A 23,589-nucleotide genomic window follows, 5' to 3' on the forward strand; every position below is an offset into this window, starting at 1 on the left:
ACGCTACCACATCGACAAGCTACTCCTTCCGGGAGTGTTGTATATATTCGGCTTGTCCCTAGTCCCAACCGACTTGCCTTGCAGCATGCGTAAGTGCTCTTATCGTCCTCTTTCTTTTGTTCTAACTGATTTATTCTTTGCTTCTGCAGCCGAAGTCATGTGGCGCGCCAAGGCTACCGAGCGGCTAAAGTTGAGGCTGGCTCAGCAGCTAGAGGGGGTGAGGGGACTCAGATGGTCCCCGAAGCCGTAACCGCTTCTGTCTCTCTAGACGAGGCTGGAGGCGATATCGCATCCTCTGCTCAAGCCGAGGTAGAGGGCCGCTCGGCAGATGAGGTTCCTCTAGCGACTCGGAAACGTAGACGGCAAGAGCAAGCCTCTCAGCCGACCCCATCCGATGAGCAGCGTTCCGAGCGAGGTGATGATGCTCCCTTGATCTCCGGAGCGGTTTCCACGGAGAGCACCCCTACGCTGCTCGGCTCCCCCAGGCTGCCTCCGAGGTGCCGCCTACTAGTCCTCCTCGGACCCTGCATCGCCTAAGATGATTGGGCGACCATCCTTCCACAATTGGCGAGCCGTCTGACACAGCAACTGCACTCCACGATGATCCGAGCAGCCCGCGGTTGATAAAAACTTTTCTGCGATTTCCGTCGGAGGAATATTTATTGGCTGCCAATCGGCCAGCGGTTCCCGAACAGCAAATCACCCTTACAGGTCCTCTGGCCAAAGCTTGGGAGGACGCTCGGCTTCGCATCGCTCTTATGACCCCCAGCCAACTAGGAGACAGCAATTTGCAGCAGGCGACTGGGGTATATCCTTTGTCTTGTTGGCTAATTTAGTTTAGCTTCTAACTTGATCACATCTGTTCACAGAACTGGGTGGAGCATATCGCCATCAGCAACCGCCTGGCCGAGTTGGAGGACGAGCTGAAAAAGCTCAAAGCTTCGAACGAAAGCAGAGGACAATCCACGGCTGCTTTGGAGAAGGCCAAGAAGCTCTTGGAAGCCGAGCGGAATAGATCCTCTGACTTGGCAGGTGAAGTAACTCGGCTCAACTCCCTGGTCAAGCAACGCGATAAAGAAATAAAGTTCGCGACCACCCGGAAGCTCAAGGCCATCGAAGATATGGACTTGATGAAGGTGGAAAACCGCGGGCTAGAACAGCGCGTGAAGGACTTGGACGCCTTGCTGGCCACCGAACGAGAGAGTCGCTCGGCTGACCAGGCAAAATCTGAAGGGGCTTTGAAAGATCTTCAGGTTGCCCTTGATGCTTCCCAAGTCACGCTCAAAGAATATCAAGATGGGGAGCCCGGTCGGTCGGCGGAAGTGCGCAAAGCCTTCGTCCGCTCGGATGAATTTGGCGAAAAGTTCAGCGACAAGCTGTCCTTAACTTTTGAAGAGGCGATCAAAGTGGCAGTCGAATATCTGAAGACCAAGGGCCACATACCCACCGAGCTGTCGATCCCCCCCCCCCCCCCCCCCGAAGATCTGGCGGTCATGATGGGCTCCATCCCTGATTCTCTCTTTGATTTTGATGATAGTGCATGAAGGATTTATGAACTTTCTTTAAGTGTTTGCTGTCTTTTGTAAGCTGGCCGTTCGGGGCGAATACTATTATAAATTTCGTCTTTCCTCTGTTCGGCGCAAATGAATTCTCTTCTGTTGTTATTTGTTTGTTCGACTAGCATCCAATCTTTAACTTTTTCCTCGGTCCTAATTTTCTTGCGCCAAGTATATTTTATAAGGGATCCGCTCGGCCACACGTTGCCTTTATTCTAGCCTTATTGGCAGGCCCGATCATGGGTCAGCCTTTACAGCCGACGATCACGCAGAACGTTACCCGTCCGGCGGCGTTACGACTCTGGTTGCCCGCCTCTTAACGTAGATCTTTACCGTTTGAGCTCGACGATCTGTCGATCGGAAGGTTTATAGACGCTGACGCGTCTCTCAATTTTAAACGTCGGAGCTCGACGGTATTTCGCTCGGTGAGTTTATAGACGCTGACTCGTCTCTCGATTTTTAACGTCGGAGCTCGACGGTCTTCCGCTCGGCGGGTTTATAGACGCCGGCTCGTCTCTCGATTTTTAACGTCGGAGATCGACGGTCTTCCGCTCGGAGGGTTTATAGACGCCGACCCGTCTCTCGATATTTAACGTCGGAACTTGACGGTCTTCCGCTCGGAGGGTTTATAACGCCGACCCGTCTCTCGATATTTGCTCGGAGGGTTTATAGACGTCGGCTCGTCTCTTGATATTTAACGTCGGAGCTCGACGGTCTTCCGATCGGAGGGTTTATAGACACCGGCTCGTCTCTCGATATTTAACGTCGGAGCTCGACGGTCTTCCGCTCGGAGGGTTTATAGATGCCAACCCGTCTCTCGATATTTAACGTCGGAGCTCGACGGTCTTCCGCTCGGAGGGTTTATAGACACCGGCCCGTCTCTCGATATTTAACGTCGGAGCTCGACGGTCTTCCTTCCGGAGGGTTTAGACGCCGGCCCGTCTCGATATTTAACGTCCGAGCTCGGCGGTCTTCCGCTCCGAGGGTTTATAGACACGCCCGTCTCGATATTTAACATCGGAGCTCGACGGTCTTCCGCTCGGAGGGTTTATAGATGCCGGCCCGTCTCTCGATATTTAACGTCGGAGCTCGACGGTCTTCCGCTCGGAGGGTTTATAGACGCCGGCTCGTCTCTCGATATTTAACGTCGGAGCTCGACGGTCTTCCGCTCGGAGGGTTTATAGACGCCGGCTCGTCTCTCGATATTTAACGTCGGAGCTCGACGGTCTTCCGCTCGGAGGGTTTATAGACGCCGACCCGTCTCTCGATATTTAACGTCGACGGTCTTCCGCTCTGAGGGTTTATAGACGCCGGCCCGTCTCTCGATATTTAACGTCGGAGCTCGACGGTCTTCCGCTCTGAGGGTTTATAGACGCCGGCTCGTCTCTCGATATTTAACGTCGGAGCTCGACGGTCTTCCGCTCGGAGGGTTTATAGACGCCGGCCCGTCTCTCGATATTTAACGTCGGAGCTCGACGGTCTTCCGCTCGGAGGGTTTATAGACGCCGGCCCGTCTCTCAATATTTAACGTCGGAGCTCGACGGTCTTCCGCTCGGAGGGTTTATAGACGCCAGCCCGTCTCTCGATATTTAACGTCGGAGCTCGACGGCCTTTAAGGCTAACTTGACACAGCCGTTCGGCGAAGCTATTTGCCATCCTTCAATTATTTTGGCTTCCTGCATTACAGGTACATGGGCAACCGAAACGTATACGAAATTACATCAGCGCATCTCTTACCCAGCTCGGTATGGCTGAAGATGATTCGCGCTTCACGGCCGATCCAGCTGCCGCCCGTCTTTGTCTTCCAAATAATAAGCACCCGAGCGGAGCTTTTCGATGATTTTGAAGGGGCCCGCCCAAGGAGCTTCTAGCTTGCCGACGTCGCCGACCGGCTTCACTTTCTTCCAGACATGGTCGCCGACCTGGAATGATCTGGGGATGACGCGCCGGTTGTAGTTTTGCTTCATCCATTGTCGGTACACCATCAGCCGGACGGACGCCTTGGCTCGCTCCTCATCAACCAAATCTAGCTCCATGTTCCTCCGCTCGGCGTTGCCATCATCATAATTCTGGATCCGGGCGGACTCGACGCCGACTTCAACAGGAATCACCGCATCACCGCCGTACACCAGATGGAAAGGCGTGATGCCTGTTCCTTCCTTTGGGGTCATTCGGATGGCCCACAGAACGCCCGACACTTCATCCACCCAACTTCCTCCCAGATGGTCGAGCCGCGCGCGCAAAATGCGAAGAATTCCCCGATTGGCTACTTCAGCTTGACCATTGCTTTGGGGGTACGCCACGGACGTGAAGTGCTGTTCGATGCCATAGCTTTTGCACCAATCTTCGAGCAACTTTCCTGTGAATTGCCGACCGTTGTCTGAAACAAGTCGACGGGGGATGCCGAACCGGCAGATGATATGTTCCCAGATAAATTTCTTGACCATCTGCTCGGTGATCTTGGCTAGCGGCTCGGTCTCCACCCACTTGGAAAAATAGTCAACCGCCACCAATAAAAATTTCCACTGTCCGGTCGCCATAGGAAACGGACCCACGATATCCATTCCCCATTGGTCGAACGGACAAGACACAGTAGTTGCCTTCATTTCTTCCGCCGGTCGGTGAGAGAAATTATGATACCTTTGGCAAGAAAGGCACGTCGCGACGGTCCGAGCGGCGTCTGCTTGTAAAGTTGGCCAGAAGTATCCGGCCAGCAGGATTTTCTTAGCCAGCGATCGCCCGCCCGGATGCCCCCCGCATGATCCTTGATGCACTTCTTGGAGGATGTACACCGCGTCTTCCGAGCTTACGCATTTCAACAGCGGACGGGAGAAAGCCTTCTTGTATAGTTGGTCTCCAATGAGCATGAAGCGACTGGCTCTCCTCCTTAGTAACTGCGCCTCATCCCGATCGAACGGTGTAGCACCCGAGCGGAGAAACTCCACGATGGGCGTCCGCCAGTCACTCGGGAACGAGAGGCCCTCCATCCTGTCGACGTGCGTCACCAAAGATACTTGTTCAATTGGTTGCTGGATGGCGACCGGCGTTATTGAGCTTGCGAGCTTGGCTAACTCATCGGCCGCTTGGTTTTCCGCTCGGGGTATCTTCTGAATAATGACTTCTCTGAAATTGGCTTTGAGATTTTCGAAGGCTTCGGCGTAAAGTTTGAGCCGAGCGTTGTTAATCTCAAAGGTACCAGAAAGTTGCTGAGCGGCCAACTGAGAATCTGAATGTATAGTTACCCGTCCGGCTCCCACATGTCGGGCTGCCTGTAAACCGGCTATAAGGGCCTCATATTCTGCCTCATTATTTGTAGCTCTATAATCCAGCCGAACGGATAGATGCATCTTTTCTCCTTGGGGAGAGAGCAGCAGTACTCCAATCCCGCTTCCGAGTCGAGTGGACGATCCGTCCACAAATATCTTCCACATGGCTTCGGGTTCTGGCCTTTGTACTTCGGTGACGAAATCTGCCAAGGACTACGCCTTTATCGCCGAACGGGACTGGTATTGAATATCAAATTCGCTCAACTCCGTTGTCCATTTGATGAGCCGCCGTGACGCTTCTGGATTCAACAGCACTCTTCCCAGTGGGCTGTTCATCCGGACGATGATAGTATGGGCCAAGAAATAGGGATGGAGGCGCCGAGCGGCTTCTCGAGCCCAGTGTAGCGAGATTCAGCATCTTTTAAAATATGGCTCAGAAAATATACAGGCTCTTCTCCGCTCGCCCTTACTAGTGCCGCGCCGACGGCTTGCTCGGTTGAAGACAAGTAGATACAAAGTGGCTCACCCGCAGTTGGCTTGGCTAGTACCGGAAGAGAATTCAAATATGTCTTCAGATCTTCAAACGCCCGATCGCATTCTTCATCCCAGTGAAACTTGGTGGCTTTGCGCAAGATTTTGAAAAAAGACAGACTCCAATCGACAGTCTTGGAGATGAATCTGGATAGAGCAGTTATCCGACCGGTCAAGCGCTGCACTTCCCTCAGATTTCTTGGAGGCGGCATATCTTGTAAGGCTTTCACTTTGCTGGGATTTGCTTCGATGCCCCGCTCGGTCACTATGTAACTCAAGAAACGCCCTCCTTTTGCTCCGAACAGGCACTTCTATGGGTTTAACTTAACGCCATATTTCCGTAGCGTTCGGAAAGTCTCCTCCATATCTTTAAAGAGGTCGGCCGCTCGGACGGACTTGATAAGAATGTCATCCACATATACTTCCAGATTTAACCCGATCTGCTCCTTGAACACTTTGTTCATCAAGCGTTGATAAGTGGCTCCCGCGTTCTTCAGTCCGAACGGCATCACATTATAGCAGTAGGTGCCGTCGGCTGTAACGAAGCTGACTTTTTCTTGATCTTCCCTGGCGAGCGGCACTTGATGATATCCCTGATAAGCGTCGAGCATGCATATCAACTCGCAGCCGGCCGTAGAGTCCACCAGTTGATCGATCCGGGGCAGGGGATAAAAATCCTTTGGGCACGCCTTGTTAAGGTCCCGGAAATCGATGCACACTCTCCACTTGTTGCCTGGCTTGGAGACTAGCACCACGTTTGCCAACCAGCTCAGGAACTGGACCTCGCGTATATGGCCGGCCTCCAGGAGTTTCTCCACCTCCGCTCGGATTATGACATTCTGTTCGGCACTGAAATCCCTCTTTCTCTGCTTCACTGGCCGAGCGTCCGGTCGGACATGGAGCTCATGTTGCGCTATACTTGGTGAAATTCCGGGCAACTCATGCGTCGACCAGACGAAGACATCATGGTTTTTCTGGAGGCATTGGATCACCTCCTCCTTCTGGCTCGCCTTCAGATCGGACGCGATGAATGTCGTGGCCTCCGATCGGGTCGGGTGAATTTGCACTTCCTCTTTTTCTTCATAAATCAAAGAGGGTGGCTTTTCAGTGATAGCGTTCACCTCGATCCGGGGCGTCTTCCGAGCGGCATTGGCTTCTGCTCGGACCATCTCGACGTAACATCGCCGAGCTGCCAGTTGATCCCCTCGTACTTCTCCCACTTTGTCCTCGACGGGGAACTTGATCTTCTGGTGGAAGGTGGAAACGGCCGCTCGGAATTCACTGAGAGCTGGTCGCCCCAATATGACGTTGTATGCCGACGGAGAGTCCACCACGACGAAGTTTGCAGTACGCGTTCTTCTGAGAGGCTCCTCTCCCAGCGATATGGCCAGCCGGATCTGTCCAACCGACTAAACTTCATTACCCGTAAACCCGTAAAGGGGGGTTTTCATGGGCAGCAGCTCGGCTCGATCAATTTGCAGTTGATCGAATGCCTTTTTGAATATGATATTGACCGAGCTTCCTGTGTCAATAAAAACGCGGTGAATAGTATAATTGGCTATTACCGCTTTGATGAGAAGAGCGTCGTCGTGGGGAACTTCAACCCCTTCCAAGTCCCTGGGCCCGAAACTAATTTCATGTCCGTTCGCCCGTTCCTGGCTGCAGCCGACCGCATGGATCTGGAGCTGCCGGACGCTCGCCTTCCTTGCTCGGTTGGAATCTCCTCCGGTCGGACCACCAGCTATGATGTTGATCTCACCTTGGGAAGTATTACTTCTATTTTCTTCTTCCCGAGTGGATGGTCGGGGCCGTTCTCTAGACATCCGAAGATTCTCCCGCCTCGGAGAGCGATGCCGATCGGGAGTCTGTTGTTGTCGCCTGTCAGCTTGCGTCCGATCGGCTTCATGAGTTCTCTGTCACCTGTCGGATGATGGCGATCGACGACCACCACTCCGGGGAACGGGATGAGCGATCAAGGGAAGACTTCGACAATCCCTTGTGTTGTGCGTGTCCGTCCGGTGGAAGGAGTAGAACATTGGGGTCCATTTCTTCTTTGGCTTGGGCCGCGCGGTAGCTACCTCTTGCACGTGGGACCTAGCATGGGGGGAGCGGATTGCTTCGGCCCTCGGTCCTCTGGGTGGCTGATGAGCAGCGTGCGGCTTTCGTTCGGCAGGAGGAGCCCGCTCAGTTGGAGTTTCTTTTTTCCGGGCCACTTGGGCTTCCTCTACGTTGATGTATTCGTTGGCCCGGTGTAGCATGTGTGTTGGGTTCTTCGAGCCGCGAAAACCGCTTTTTCGCGTCGCGGAAACCCCGAAGGACCCAAAGCCGTAGATCCGTGCAAAGATTCGTATAAAAATTCGAAAAACTATTTCTTGTACGAGTTCAAAAACTGATCTACTACTTAGATCTATGAGGAAAAGTGTTTACCCTTGATGCGATGCCCTTCGCGTTCCCGCTCGTCCAAATGATGCCGGATCTCAAGACCGTCAAGCGCCGGTCCTCTAGAAGTATCCACACGGACACACTAGATGGAGATGACCAAAAACCAAGGTGTGCTAGCACCTATGTGGTTCGGCCAAGGGAGGAGAGGGAGAGGGAGAGCTTGAGAGGGAGAAGGAGGAAGATGCACACACGTGAATGAAAAATGAATTTTTCACCCAAAAACCAAGTGGCCGGCCACATTTCAAAATTCACATTAATTGCATTAATTGCAATTAATATGAAACCATAAAATCACATTAATTGCATTAATTGCAATTAATATGAAACCATTAAGAGAGTGGCTTTGTTACTTCCATGAGGTGGCACCCATGATGATGTGGAACATCATTATTGGTCCACCTAATGCCAACTCACCAATGAGGTGGCAAAAAGGTCAAGTCAAAATTGACCTTTGGTCTTCCTTCTCAAGTCAAGTCAAACTTGACTCCATCTCTACCATGGTGGATCTAATCCAACCATTTGATTCGAGGCAACTTAATATAATGAATCTAATTCATTAAATTAAATTGATTCAATGAGTCAAAATCTAAATTAGACTCATTTAACACATGAATCAACTTGAGTCGAACTCAAGTTAGCCCAATTAGGATTACTCTTAATCCAATTTGATTCATCAAATGAATCTAATCCTCTTGGTTCATCATATGAACCTAATCTCCACCTAATTGTCCTAAGTGTGTGACCCTATAGGTTCTTGTAACGTTGGCAATGCCCTAAACCCATTTAGGAGCATAAGTAATGAGCGGTATCTAGCAACACATCATTACTACCCAAGTTACAAGAATGTCGAGATCCGACATCACCTTGTGACTACCAATTGTGACTACTCACAAAATAATGACAAGTGTCCTTCTATCCTAGACATCTAGATTGATCAATATGAGGCATAGACTGTGTCATCCTCTAATCAATCTAAATCTTGAACTCCAAGTTAGACTCACTCGATCAAATGAGCTCAACATCTAATGTTGACTCATTTGGGCATGGTCATGCACTTAGTGGTCTCACTCTATCAAGAATACCGATGTCGCTCCCATCATATGGGAGGGATAGATTCCATCTACATCACTCACATCCCTCTACATAACTCATTATATACCCAGTAATCGCCTTTATAGTCCACCCAATTACGGGTGACGTTTGACGAAACTAAAGTACATAACTCCTTATGTAGGGATACATGGTGACTTCAGGTCTAAGGACTAATAGTCATACTAATAGCCACATGAGAAAGTATATGACACTCATATAACGATCCATGATACTTTCTCATGGCGGGTCATTCAGTATACATTCTCTAATGCATACCCATGTGTCAGCTTGATATCTCTATATCCATGACTTGTGAGATCAAGTCATCGAGCTGACCTACATGCTAGTCTTATTGTATTAACATTGTCCCTGAATGCTAATACTCGACTAGGAATGATTTAGAGTAGTGTTCCCTATATCATCTCACTATCGATTCAACTAATCGATTGATATAGGTATGAACCTTCTACTCAAGGACGCTATTATACTTAGTCTATTTGGCACTAACATAAATAAGTATAATAACCAAACAAATGCCTTTATTGATATACAAGAATATGATATACATGAGTCCATACAATCATCAAATGATTGGCTCTAGGGCTCTAACTAACAATCTCCCACTAGCACTAGTGCCAATCAGTATAGGCTCTAAGGCCTAAAGACCTAGTGTGACCATCATGCTTCCTCTGTGCCAAAACCTTGGTCAAGGGATCTGCGATGTTAGCCTCTGTAGGTACTCTGCAAATCTTCACATCTCCTCTATCGATAATCTCTCGAATGAGATGGAAACGTTGTAGAACTGCTGTGAACTCTGCCAGTTCATAACACTACCATCTAAGCAAAACACGAACCTCGACTGCGATCGGTAATCATCCCGATCGGTCTGGAAGCTGGCATCACTGTAACCCTTTACAGTTAGCTCATCATTGCCTCCATATATCAAGAAATATTCTTTAGTCCTTCTTAAGTACTTAAGAATATTCTTAACCGCTATCCAGTGACTTTCACTGATCTGATCGTCATGCTCAAAGCATACGAGACATCAGGTCGAGTACATAGCATGGCGTGCATGATCGATCCTATGGCTGAGGCATAAGGGATCTGATCCATGCGGTCTCTCTCCTCTCTAGAAGAGGGACCTTGAGTCTTCGAAAGACTCATGCCATGTGACATCGGCAGAAATCCCTTCTTGGAGTTCTGCATGGCAAACCATAGGAGTACCTCGTCAATGTATGTACTCTGACTTAGGCCAAGCAATCTCTTAGATCTATCTCTATAGATCTGTATCCCAAGAATGTGGGATGCCTCACCTAAGTCCTTCATTGAGAAGCAACTCCTTAGCCAGGTCTTGACAGACTAAAGCATAGGGATGTCCTTCCCAATGAGTAGTATGTCATCCACATACAATATGAGGAAGACAACTATGTTTTCTACAACCTTCTTGTAGACACAAGGCTCATCTTCATTCTTGATGAAACCAAACTGTTTGATCACATCATCGAATCGAAGATTCCAGCTCCGAGAATGGCCTCTAGCCATTTCTCGGAATCTGGTCTCATCACAGCTTCCTGATAGGTGGTAGGCTCATCCTCTATGAGCACAATGTCATCATGGTCAGACAAGAGAAATGAGTATCTCTCAGGCTGACGACGTACCCTATCAGACCTGCGAAGAGGTATGTCTACTTGAACTGGTTGTTGTTCCTCAACTCCTTGTGGAACAACATCATCCACAACACTTTGTGGTTCCAGTTCAATTTCCATCGAGGCATCAGTGATATTGTTCGCATCTTGAACTTCTTCAAGATCGAACGTTCTCCCACTAGTCTTTCTAGAAACAAAATCCCTTTCTAGAAAGACCCCAGTCTTTGCCACAACTACCTTGTGCTGACTAGGAATGTAGAAGTAATATCCCTTAGTTTCCTTGGGATATCCGATGAAATAGCACTTGTCGGATTTGGGTCCTAACTTGTCTGAGACTTGACGTCTAACGTAAGCCTCACAACCCCAAATCCTCATGAAAGACACCTGGCCAGTCCATATCCTATATGGTGTCTTTATCACGGCCTTTGATGGAACTCGATTGAGTATGAAAGCTGCCGTGTCTAGAGCATATCCCCATAGATATGTCGGAAGATCTGTGTGACTCATCATAGATCGTACCATATCTAATAAGGTACGATTCCTCCTTTCAGATACACCATTCCACTGTGGTGTTCCAAGAGGAGTGAGTTGAGATAAAATCCCACACTCAGCTAAGTAGTCACGAAACTCATGGCTTAAGTATTCACCACCTCGATCAGATCGAAGTATCTTAATACTCTTGCCAAGCTGGTTCTGTACTTCATTCTTGAATTCTTTGAACTTTTCAAAGGATTCAGACTTATGTGTCATCAAGTACACATAACCGTATCTACTGAAGTCATCAGTAAATGTGATGAAGTACCTATAACCGCCTCTAGCAGCGACATTGAAAGGGCCACATACATCACTATGTATGAGTCCTAACAAATCGGTTGCTCTCTCGCTATGCCCACTAAAGGGGGTCTTGGTCATCTTGCCTCGTAGGCATGACTCGCATATCTCATATGATTCTAAATCAAATGAGTCCAGCAAACCATCCTTATGGAGCTGGGATAAGCGCTTGTCATTTATATGACTTAAGCGACAGTGCCAGAGGTATGTTTGGTTCATGTCATTTGACTTGAACCTCTTGGTACTAATGTTATAGATAGGGCTCTCAAGGTCTAGAATATAGAGTCCGTTTATTAGTGGTGCACTACAATAGAACATATCTTTCAAATAAACAGAACAACATTTGTCTTTTATTATAAAAGAGTATCCTTTCTTGTCTAAACAAGAAACTGAAACTATGTAGGCAGGCACATAACAACAATCATCTAAATCTAGTACAAGGCCAGAGGGCGATAGATAAGTTCCTACAGCAACAGCAGCAACCCGTGCTCCATTGCCTACTCGTTAGGTCTATCTCACCCTTCGTCAATGCCTGCTATTTCTGATTGTACATTAGTACAAATGTGCTAAGCACATCCGGTATCTAATACCCACGATGAAGAAATAGAGGTTGACTTCTATAACATTTATACCTGAAGTAGAAATCTTATTTCTCTTCTTCTTAAGATCTTCCGGTATTCTTTGGAGTTCCTCTTCCATTGCCTTGCTTGTCCTTGATATAGGTGACAAAGATGTTCAACCATATCGTAGCTCATCAACTCATGTTGCTTCGAAGCTCGGAGTTCATGGTTGCGAGCATAAGACAAGACACATCTAATGCGTCATCTTGATGCTTCTTGTAAGCTTCTCGGTCTGCTCGCGTGGCGGTGGCAGGAGGGGCTGCTCCGAACATAGAGTTTACGTTCTTGGGTGAGAACTATTCTCGTGTTCCTGTACCAGTCCAGGAAATTTGCTCCGTTGAGCTTGTCCTTCTTAAGGGCGATCGCAGAGAGAAAATGTTCGTATTTGACGTCATGGTTATCTACAACAGAAAATTTGCGAAATAAATATCATATTCTTTTAAAATCATTTAATTAGGCCTTTTAATTAAATGATGCTCCCAATTCTATAATTCTTGTGGGACAAGATCCACATCATACTAACCCTTGAGTTAGCTTTGGCTAATACGCCCAAGGCTTAGTATGATCGGTAGGTAACGATTACCAATTACATCTCTATGCAACTCTTGTTTATAGAATCAATATCCGCATTTATATTAAAACTCGAGTTAGCTTTGGCTAATACGCCCGAGAGTTAATATAGATGTGATTTTAACCTATCTTTCCAACTATTGGAAGAATGCCTATAGTTGACTCGATCCAACCGAGTAACTATGAATACTCAATCTAATTGAGTTTTTATTCACCCATGCGTTGATAGACGGGACCAAGATTGTCCCTCCGTACCCTACCAAGATAATATGTATTGCTCTGCTTTGGCAGATTCGACAATACATGTGATCGAGGTAGTGATAGGTATCACGGCACGGTTAGGCATTTTAGAGTTGGTTCGATCTAGATCTAATCTAATCGAGAAGAATGCATCTTGTGCACGACTTAGATCTAATCTAATCGCAAGGGTGCATCATGTGCACGACTTAGATCTAATCTAATCGTTAAGGCACTAATTAATTAATTAATTATTAAACATGCATCAAATACATAATAATTAATTAATTAATCTATTTGTGATTTAGTCATGGCCCTATTACGATCTTCTCAAGCCAATGAGAAGATCGATTGGTCAACCTAGGGTCAACAGCTTCTCCAAGTGCCTCCCTTTGACCACCTTGTGTTGCTCGTGCCTACCTCGGAACTCCGTCTCGTGTGGACCCTCCACCGCTCCAATTTGTACATTACAATTTGAAACTCGAGTTACATTCGAGTCTAAATCTAATTTACAACAAGAATAAAAGACGAGGCACGACGCGCAGGTCGCGAATAATATTATGAATTACAACACAACCAATCATATTGGGCTTTGGGCCATGACTATCAAAAATTAATATATATAATTCAAAATTATATATTTTCATAATTTTCTATAATTTTAAAATTAATTTTACAATTTTACAAGTAAAATTTTGGCGGTCCAGCGGTTTCGGGCGCAATCGCGAGCGGATCCTGCGGGCCCAGGGCCCAGCGCCTATCGTGAGGGTTCCTTTGCGATCCAACAGCGCCTAAACCCGCTGTCCCAAAGCGATTTGGGCGAGACATTACCGTTTTGGAAAAATCTTCCCGACGGGTTCGTTTTAGCGATTTCGGGTGCGATCGCGGAGCAAATCCCCGTGGCGCCTACCCACGATCTAACCATCGTGAGTTGCTCCGTTGCGATCTAAAGGCACCGAGTCCGCTGTCCCAAAAGATTTTGGGTGAACCGAAACCGTTTGATTCTCCGATAGTCAGTCGAAACTCGATGTAGACACTTGTGCGCTTATAAAGGAAAATTACCCAATAAAACATAAAATTGAATTTTTACAGAAAATCACAGAAGTTTTTGTTTTCCAAACCAAAAACTAACTCATAGTCTTTGCACGTGGCTCGATACCCTTTGTTGGGTTCTTGACGGCAACTGAAACCGCCGTCGCGGAAACCCGAAGGACCCAAAGCGTAGATCCGTGCAAAGATTCGTATAAAATTCGAAAAACTATTTCTTGTACGAGTTCAAAATCGATCTACTACTTAGATCTATGAGGAAAAGTGTTTACCCTTGATGCGATGCCCTTCGCGTTCCGCTCGTCAAATGATGCGGATCTCAAGAGTCGCTGGTCCTCTAGAAGTATCCACCACACACACTAGATGGAGATGACCAAAACCAAGGTGTGCTAGCACCTATGTGTTCGGGGAGGGAGGAGAGGGAGAGCTTGAGAGGAGAAGGAGGAAGATGCACACGTGAATGAAAAATGAATTTTCACCCAAAACCAAGTGGTCGGCCACATTTCAAAATTCACATTAATTGCATTAATTGCAATTAATATGAAACCATAAAATCACATTAATTGCATTAATTGCAATTAATATGAAACCATTAAGAGAGTGGCTTTGTTACTTCCATGAGGTGGCACCCATGATGATGTGGAACATCATTATTGGTCCACCTAATGCCAACTCACCAATGAGGTGGCAAAAAGGTCAAGTCAAAATTGACCTTTGGTCTTCCTTCTCAAGTCAAGTCAAACTTGACTCCATCTCTACCATGGTGGATCTAATCCAACCATTTGATTCGAGGCAACTTAATATAATGAATCTAATTCATTAAATTAAATTGATTCAATGAGTCAAAATCTAAATTAGACTCATTTAACACATGAATCAACTTGAGTCGAACTCAAGTTAGCCCAATTAGGATTACTCTTAATCCAATTTGATTCATCAAATGAATCTAATCCTCTTGGTTCATCATATGAACCTAATCTCCACCTAATTGTCCTAAGTGTGTGACCCTATAGGTTCTTGTAACGTTGGCAATGCCCTAAACCCATTTAGGAGCATAAGTAATGAGCGGTATCTAGCAACACATCATTACTACCCAAGTTACAAGAATGTCGAGATCCGACATCACCTTGTGACTACCAATTGTGACTACTCACAAAATAATGACAAGTGTCCTTCTATCCTAGACATCTAGATTGATCAATATGAGGCATAGACCGTGTCATCCTTCCTCTAATCAATCTAAATCTTGAACTCAAGTTAGACTCACTCGATCAAATGAGCTCAACATCTAATGTTGACTCATTTGGGCATAGCCATGCACTTAGTGGTCTCACTCTATCAAGAATACCGATGTCGCTCTCGCCATAGGAGGATAGATTCCATCTACATCACTCACATCCTCTACATAATTCATTATATACCCGATGTCGCCTTTATAGTCCACCCGATTACGGGTGACGAAACCAAAGTACATAACTCCTTATGTAGGGATCCATGGTGACTTCGGGTCTAAGAATAGTCATACTAATAGCCACATGAGAAAGTATATGACACTCATATAACGATCCATGATACTTTCTCATGGCGGGTCATTCAGTATACATTCTCTAATGCATACCCATGTGTCAGCTTGATATCTCTATATCCATGACTTGTGAGATCAAGTCATCGAGCTGACCTACATGATAGTCTTATTGTAGTAACATTGTCCCTGAATGCTAATACTCGACTAGGAATGATTTAGAGTAGTGTTCCCTATATCATCTCACTATCGATTCAACTAATCGATTGATATAGGTATGAACCTTCTACTCAAGGACGCTATTATACTTAGTCTATTTGGCACTAATATAAATAAGTATAATAACCAAACAAATGCCTTTATTGATATACAAGAATATGATATACATGAGTCCATACAATCATCAAATGATTGGCTTTAGGGCTCTAACTAACAATGTGGTCGTAGTCTCGGGGCGGCTTCCGAATGAGTGATCGGAAGAAATCCCCATCCACAAGGCCTTGTGTGAAGGCATTCATCATGGTCTCCGAGGTGGCCGTTGGAATATCCATGGCCACTCTGTTGAACCGCTGGATGTAGGCTCGGAGCGATTCGCGGGCTTCCTGTTTGATGGGAAACAGGCTGACACTAGTCTTCTGATAGCGCCGACTGCTTGTGAAGTGGTGGAGGAAAGCCATTTGGAAGTCTTTGAAACTTGAGATAGATCCGTCCGGTAGTCTCCGAAACCACCGTTGAGCCGATCCAGAGAGGGTGGTGAGGAAAACCCGACACTTCACCCCATCTGTGTATTGATGCAGGGTTGCCGTGTTATCAAACTTACCCAAATGATCATCCGGGTCGGTGGTTCCATTGTATTCACCGATCGCCGGGGGCACATAGTGCTTTGGTAGAGGATCTTGTAGAATAGCCTCTGAGAATTGACGGTTGATCCGTTCGGGAGAGGCGTCCGCTCGGGGGGCTTTGCCTTTTCTACTGTCTCGTCTTGGTACTTCATCTGAGGATGATCCTCGATCACGATTAGCTGTTGCGGCTTCAGGAGTGCGGAATAGAGCCCGATGGAATGGAACTGTGGCTGGGGGTGCTTCCGCTCGGCCACCAGATGCTGATATTGCTTGCTGCTCAGGCCGCTCGGCTGGTGCCTTCTGTTTTTGTTCCACAAGCTTGGCGGCCCTCAACTCGATCAGAGCGTCGAGTTCCTCCGTGGAAAGCGTCACCGTGTGCTGTCGTCCAGCTTCGTCCATTGCTTCCGTTCGGATGCAGGAGCGTTCCCACAGACGGTGCCAAATTAATCCTGTCTGAAAGCTGAATCAATGGATGATGGGCACGTGGCGCTCTCCGAGTCACTGACGTAGATCTTCGACTGGTTGTACGAACCTCCAGCGAACCTGCACAGAAGTCGGGCCGGGAAGGGGTTCCCGGCGGCGACCCTCCGACGCTCAAGTCAAGTAAGCGAATGAAGAAGAAGTGGCTCCAAAAATTATAGAACGTGTACCTTCGGCGAAGTATAAGGCTCCTTATATAGAGCGGTGAAAGAGCTCTCGCACGCCTACCGAGGCAAATACGTGTCCTTAGCTCATACCTCGGTATGCTTTTGTCAGAAAGCTTACCTGACACCATACTGCTACAGTCCAGGCACGTCTCCGATGGGACAGCAGAACACCTCGTCGCCAGATTTGGAGTATGGCCTAGTCATAGAGCATGACAGCTGTCAGAAGATGTTCCTTGTCCTTCTCTCCCCGCTCCATGCCGGGGCGTCCGGCCGGCCGGCACTCACCTCACGTCTGGCCCTCCATATGCACTGGTATGCTTGGGAGATCCTCGGTAATGTGCTATGTGGGGACTGTTCACAGTATGCCACCTTATGTCTTCGACCGAGCGTGCCCTCCGCTCGGCCCTATGATCCTGTTCAGCGAGCGTCGGAACCCCGACTTCCACCGGGGCACCTTTTGCCATCAGTCAGACACCGGTCGGCCCCCCTTTTCCGGTCGGCCGGCCGGGCGGTCGGCCCCCCTTTTTCGGTCGGCCGGCCGGGCGGTCGGCCCCCCTTTTCCGGTCGGCCTACCGCTCCCACCTTTTCTCGATCGTCCGGTCGGTCCCTCCTTATCCGATTGGCCATCTGGCCTTCTGACTTCCATGTGACGTTGACTCCTCGGAAAGGGGGTCCCCCGTTCTCACCGCCGGATCAAACACTTATACTTAATTGACCTTTACTCGGATTGTAATATGTTATAAACCATATAAGGCTAAATGCCTTTATGCTTGGTTGGTCCTTCACGCTCGGTCGAGTTTTGCCTGTCGAGCATATACAAATATTTTCATTCGACCTGCCATTACTCGATCGATAATAGGCTTAAGGCCGCATAAGACTAAATGCTCTTATATTCAGCCGGTCACTTACTCTCGTCCGGTCATAACCTACCGAGCGTATACAAACATTCTTGTTTGGTCGAGCTTCTCTCGGTTGACCTATGTTACACAAGGCTAAGTGTTTTTGCATTCGAGCAACCCTTTATATTCAACCGGGCTTTGCCTATCTAATAGGTATGAACAGTCGCACTCGGTTGGCCTTTATATGGCCAAGCGAGTATTATAAGCTCTACAAGGCTATATCTCTTATGGCCGACCAGTCTTTTTAGACTCGTTCGGCATTAGTCTATAAACATTCGCACTCGGTCGGCCTTTCTATGGCTGAGCGAGTATTATAAGCACTACACGGCTATATTCCTTATGTCCGACCGATCTTTTTAGGCTCGGCTGAGATTTTCCTGTCACTCATATATAAGAGCTTGCACTCGGTCGACCTTTTATGTTCAACCGAACTTTATCTATCAAGTGTATATAAATTTACGTGCTTGATTGACTCTTGTCAGTTAAGCATATTTATATTATCATACAGGATCCACTCATTATGACCCATATAAAAAACAATAGAGATAAGATCTTGTAAATGCTAAATGTCCCCATAACTATAACAATAAAGATGAGATTTTCCTGTTTTGTTGAGCTGAAAAGTTGTTCTGATATCCTACCCTCAAAACTCTACAAATTTGAGGCTTCAAGTTTTCCAGATATCAATCTTAGAAATTAGGTTCCTAAAATTACAGAATTTGTATCACAAAATCCTTGAAAATTCTCATTGATCCAAAGAATATATTCTAGAAATTACAATTAACTTCTGCATTTCAGATTCAAGAATTTTCATAATTTTATAATTTAGCATCCAATGAAATTCCATCTTAGGTAATAGAGAGTTCAGCTTGGAAGAAGGCACCATTTAACTATGAATTGATAGAACTTGAGCTCAATTCATGTTCTGGACAGAATCAACATGATAAGTTTGCACAAAACATGGTTGAAATGCCAAGTTAATAATTTCTGAAGTCTTGTCAATTTATGTTCATAGCTTCTTTATGGAATTCAAACTCCACAGTGGCTTAAATGATGATATCTATACTCCCCTAATCTTTTAAACTTGATGTACATATCCACAATGACTATAATATAGAAAGAACAAATGCTGAACAATGGAATCCTATCACCTGTAAAACAGAATTCTATAAATGTAGCAATTTCCTAAAAAGTTAGATTCAAAGAAGTTTTCATGTTCTTTTTTCTGTAGATGACATTTGTTGTCTAAACATCTTAACACTTGCTTAGGTACAAGATTTAAATATTATTTTCTTTGGAAGAGCTCACACTTCAAAATTGATCGGATAGATCACATCAATCAACAACCTATACATTACCAATTTTAGAATCAACTTCAAAAATTGATTTAAGAATCAGATTCAAAGAAACTGCAGGCTTTGAATCATAAAAGGTCCAGAAGAGAGGAAACACCATTTGTCAATGAGAGAACAAAAACTTCGCTATAATTCTTTAGTAATTAGGAAGCCTGAGCGAGAATTTGACACTCAATAGGCTAGGTTGATACAAACTTCACTACTAAAAACAATCCCCATATTCTAGGGACATCCAACTTGACTTCTCTAGCTTTTTTTATTAAATATCACCAACCCGTGGGGGCATTTAATGATGATTCATAATCCAATAGTCATACTATACTGATAATTATATTCCCAATCCTTTCAGAATATATGCAGTGTAAAATGCAAGTTATTTCCTTCACCAACACTAAGATCGATTATAATATGGAAAGGAAAAAGATGTACAAAAATCCTAAGATGTGAAGGAGGATAAAAGGCGCAATTTGAAAAACACGTTCAAAGGATTGATCATACCTCTTCCGGGAGTTTAGATCTTCAAAGATCACGTTCAAAGAAGAAAATTGATCCTTCAAGTGTGCTACAGCAAGAGCGCCATAAGACCAAGATTTGTCATCACAACTATGTCGTGAGGGGAAGAAATTGAAAAAGAGAGGGGGGCGGGGGAGGGGAACATGTGCCAACCAACAAACATGGAAAGGAGAAGAAGGAGAAGGAGAAGGAGAAGGCAAAGAGGGAGGGGATGATTGAGGATTAGGACACAAACCTGAGAGAATGTAGGCTTTTTCTTACCTCCCAAAGATAAATCAAACTAATCAAATAGAAAAACCACACCTAAAGCCCAACCCACCTCTAATTCTTGGATCCGTCCATGTGGCAAGGAACTCCAATGAATTAGTTACCCTTAACTAGCATCCATATTTAACTCTCGATATTCCAATATCTTCAGTCAGTGAGGAACAACTGCTTGGATAAATCAAGGAGTATAACACGTGCTAGTCTCTCAAAATCAATGATGTCTGAATTCATCAATTCATCGACTAGGAAATATTTCAATATATTCATAATTCCACATATAGAGATGCTCATAAGTTATGATTCAATCACAAGTTCTCTCATGCTATGAATTATATTGCAGACTTCATTAATTGAGTTTAGGATCGATATCATATATATAGAGAATGTACACTCAAATAGTGAATTTATTTATCAAATAAATAATATAATATTTAAGGTGATTGTTTTAGGACACCTCTCAAATATAACATACTCTCACTTGGCCTAATGTCAATCAACTTGGTATTGTATATTAAAAGACTCGACATGACTCTCAAACTAACTTTATGGTAGATCATTTGTCAAAGAATCTGCTAAGTTCCTTTCAGTGGAAATTTTCTCAATTTGTATTTCATTCATATGATCATTATGATCATACGATGGTGGTGAAACACATGTAATACCTGAGTTCCTTGGCCTTATCAATGGCCTCATCATTGTAATAGTAAACTGGTAATACTTAAATAATGCTCGGAACCATACCAAGTTAAGTAAAGAACTTCTTGATCTAAACCTCTTCCTTTACTTCTTAAGAAGTTGCAAAGTTTTCCGCCTCAGTGGTAGAATCAACAATGATTTCTTATTTAGAACTTTTCTAACTTATTACATCTCTATTTAGAGTGAATATGTATCTAGACTGAGACTTAGAGTCATCCTTGTTCGTCTAGAAGCTGACATCAATATATCCACGTATAACCATATCATCATCTCCATATACCAAGAACACATTCTTAGTTTTTCTCAAGTGCTTAAGGATTACCTTGATAGCCAACAAATGATCCATGATTGGATCTGACTAATATCGGCTCATGACACTCAGAGCGTATGATACATTGGACCTTGTATATAATATAGCATACATGATCAATCTTATAGCTAATGTATATGAGATCTCACTCATGTGTATCCTCTCATCTCATGTGCTCAGGCACATAGATTTCGAAAGATGAATCCCATGTCTCATGGGAAGAAAATTTTTCTTAGATTCTTCCATGTTAAATTGTTTAGCATCTTATCTATCTATGTAGACTGCGAAAGACCAAGCAACTTTCTCAATCTATCTTTGTAGATCTTAATCCCGAAGATATAGGTTTCTTCTTCCATGTCTTTCAAGGAGAATATTTTTTTTGGACAACCAAGATTTAAATATACACATCACTAACCTTCCCTTCAAGTCTAGTCGAAGGATATATAGCCGATTAACTAGACTCAAGTCCTACTTTTTCCTGTTCGACCTTTTCACCAAAGCATTCAATAATCCACTCTTCCCTTTAAGTCTTTAGGACTTAGTGATTTTCCCAAAAACTACTTGTCTGCAGGCAGCTCTTTTAGGTGAGGTTACTGAGAACGTGCGAAGAGAGGAATAATGCGGTTGTCACCTCCATCAAAAATGTCGTTTAGGGGTTGACGGCACATGGCTCTCCTTTTTGTTTTACGAAACGGCTTTAATCACACTCTACTTTGTATGACTCTATGTCACACCTTCCCTGCAGATCAATGGTTCATCGAGCCCTTGCCATTTTAATCAAACAACCATGATTAAATTAGTCTTTATAAAAACCCTAAATAGTCAATCCCCTCAGCACTTTGCACTTAATCTTTTCGATTTCTTTTCCGGCGAACCTTCCTCCTCAATCTTTTCTTCGCCCGTGCCTTAAGAGATCTAGTAAGTCATTTTCTCTTTGCCTTCCTTATGGTTCAAGAGTCCTTCGCCACCTAGTACACCTTTACCAATTCAAGCTTTGATGATTCCGACAAAGATTTTCTCTACTCTAGATGTGCAATTCCCAAGAATTACCATATTACTCTTCGTTTACCAAATGATCGTCCTTATTGTTGTTGATTATCAATATATATGATCATCAAAGCTTGAATTGGGTGAGATTTAGTTCGATAAATGATTATCAATATAAATGATTATCAATATATATGATCGTCCTCATTACCATATATATTTGAAATTTATTTCTTTAATTTATCAATGGGTGAGATTTAGTTCGATAAATCAATAAGCCCGATAAGTTGGGAAATGATATCACTTATAGTGTGTGTTGTTGATTATAGAAGGAAACTGTGTCCTAGTGATCTAGGTTGAGAATGTCCCCAAGAGGAGCTCATAAGGATTGTCATGTTAAACCCTGCAGGTGGACTTAGTCCGACATGACGATGAAGTTGAGTGGTACTACTCTTGGAGCTAGATATTAATTAAGTGAGTTGTCAGTAACTTACTTAATTAGTGGACATTTGTTATCTTAAACACAGGGAGACTAACACACTCATAATAAGAAGGAGACCAAAATGTAATTTGGGATTGGTGCGGTAGTTCAATAATAGTTCTTTAGTGGAATGAATTATTATTGATAAAATTAAGTTGTGTGTTCGGGGCGAACACGGGATGCTTAATTTTATCAGGAGACCAAAACCAATTCCTCCTCTCGGTCCCTATCGTAGCCTATAGTATATAGAGATTTATACCCACCGCATACCCACCTTCTTACCCATCCAATGGGGTCGGCCAAGCTAGCTTGGAACCCAAGCTAGGGTCGGCCAAGACCAAGTGGATGAGCCATGTAGGTGTCTGGCCAAAGCTTGGGTCCCAAGCTTAGGTGGCCGACCACTAGAATATTAAAAGGGTTTTTTTATTAAAATTATTTCTTATGTGGATATCATGATTTAAAAGAGAGTTTAAAAATTAAAATTTCCTTTTATAGCTTTCTACAAAAGATTAAGAGAAGAGATTAATCTCTTCCCTTATTTGTAGATTAAAAGGATGGTTTTAATTTTTATTAAAAACGTTTCTTATTTGTAAATCATCCACATGTTTAAAAGAGAGTTTAAAAATTTAAAATCTTTCCTTATTTATTGATTAAAAAGTGGATTTTAAATTTTAAGAAAATTTTACTTTTTAAACATGTTCATTATTTAAAAAGAGAGTTTAAAAATTAAATAATCTCTTTTATAAGTTTCTACCAAAGATTAAGAAAAGATTTGATATCTTTCCTTATTTGTAGATTGAAAGAGATTTTAATTTTTAGAGATAACTTTCTTTTTATCCACATGTTTAAAAGAAAGATTTTAATTTATAAAATTTCTTTTTATTAACCAATCATGAAGGGATAAAATTATTGGAAAAATTTTATAAATTTCCGGAAGCAAATAAGAAAGTTTTAATTTGTGTTTAAAATTTTATTTGCTTGGAGATTTGTATAATGGCCGGCCATTGTAAATTGAGAAGAGAAAAATTATTTTTAATTAAATAAATTTTTCTTTTCATGGAAAAAGAATTAAGGAAGTTTTTATTTAAATTTCCTTATTTGCCAAGACCAAGGATTATAAAAGAGGGGGTAGAGGTGCCTTCATGGATGAACAACTCTATTATTTTTCTCCCTCTTTTCTTCCTTGGGTGTGGCCGGCCCTTTCTTTCCTCTCCTCTCCTTTGTGTGGCCGA

General features: G+C 44.5%; 1 pseudogene; it reads left to right on the top strand.

The window, feature by feature from the left end:
• Positions 1-231: 231 nt before the first annotated feature.
• The window catches only part of LOC122011067, an 86,692-nt pseudogene continuing 63,334 nt past the window's right edge, over positions 232-23,589 (top strand).

The sequence above is a fragment of the Zingiber officinale genome, chromosome 8A, assembly GCF_018446385.1.
Source record: "Zingiber officinale cultivar Zhangliang chromosome 8A, Zo_v1.1, whole genome shotgun sequence".
NCBI classification, from domain to species: domain Eukaryota; kingdom Viridiplantae; phylum Streptophyta; class Magnoliopsida; order Zingiberales; family Zingiberaceae; genus Zingiber; species Zingiber officinale.